This window comes from Aplysia californica, unplaced genomic scaffold (genome assembly GCF_000002075.1).
Source record: "Aplysia californica isolate F4 #8 unplaced genomic scaffold, AplCal3.0 scaffold00006, whole genome shotgun sequence".
NCBI classification, from domain to species: Eukaryota; Metazoa; Mollusca; class Gastropoda; order Aplysiida; family Aplysiidae; genus Aplysia; species Aplysia californica.
Window position 1 is genome coordinate 508,139 of NW_004797276.1, and position 1,377 is coordinate 509,515.

Sequence of the window (1,377 nt, forward strand, 5' to 3'; positions counted from 1 at the left end):
AGGGGTTGGTGTGGGAAGTATGGGGAGGGTGGGGAGGGTGAGGAGGGGTGGATAAAGATATGCGTTATGCTAATTGGGAAGACAAACCACAGGGAGCTCCATTCTACATAAAATATGCCAGGAGAGTTCATTCCTCTTTATCCTAACGAAAATTAATTTATAACAATATATGAAAAGGGAATTATTCAGACGCTCTAGGCGCTTTTCCCTCGAAGTCATACGGTCTGCTCTGTCCGTCATAAAAAGCTACATTTTTAATAGGCCACACGCCACCAGTTCCTCAGTACTGAATGCTATCTGCTGTATGTTTTTAAAAAAATCTATTTTTGCATCCAGTTAGATACTTATTTATTTCAAATGCACTACTCTACGTGTAATTCTTCTTTGCTCATTTTTTTTTTTACTGAACTCAGCTTTTGGAATCCTATAAACTTGGACTGTTTACTGATTGTTTGTTTGCTTTGGGTTAGGGTGTTTTTTTCTGGGTTTTGTTGTTGTTGTTGTTGTTGTTGTTGTTGTTGTTGTAATTATGTTTGCCACGATAGGACCCGAGATTCGGAACAGCAAAAGAAGAATTCTGCATCTAAACCTGTTTATGGTCATTTATTTTGTCTTTTCAAATCATGAAGAACCTTTGACTTGGCTGGTCCATCGTTGAGAAGTGTCGTGTGCTATGCATGTAGCTTTTTTTTAAGATTGAAGATTTTTTTCCCCTGAGTAGGATACACATGAGTAGGGTATTACAGGCAAACGATCTGGTTGATTAGGCGGTCAAGGAAGAAGATGGCATGGGAGTGGGGAGGACGAAGAGGAGAAAGAGTTACAATTACAGTAGGGGAGCGGGAAGAAAAAAAGGGTAGGGGGTGAAGGAAAAGGATAAATAGGATAATAGAGGAACAGTAAATAAGGAACAGGGGAACGTCGGTAGCGCAGACAGTGGTGCACACTCGTTAAAAACACGCTTGCTCATACACACAGGTACGGATACCCACGCACACGCACACGTTGACAGAACGGTACTTTCATGAGTACACGTGGGACAGAAATCAAAACAAAAGTAGCCCCTTTTCTTGTTCACTTCGTTCAAAGTCACACACACGTTTGTTATCAGATGGCGCGGTATGGTTAATTCCGACCCCAACCTTCACACCCAGGTGAGAGAGAATACAAGAACTATGATACCTACGAAAACGTTTTGGTACAAAGGCGGCTGTCAGTTAGTCAGCCCCCTCACTTAGAGGGGGGAGATACCACATCTGGAGCGTGGCGCGGCCAACGTCTCTCGAAAGTCGGACTAAATTCATACAGATTTCGCTTTCTCAGATTTCAGCATTTCAGTCTCATTTGAAATTGCTTTCTTTGTTTGGTCTTTACTCC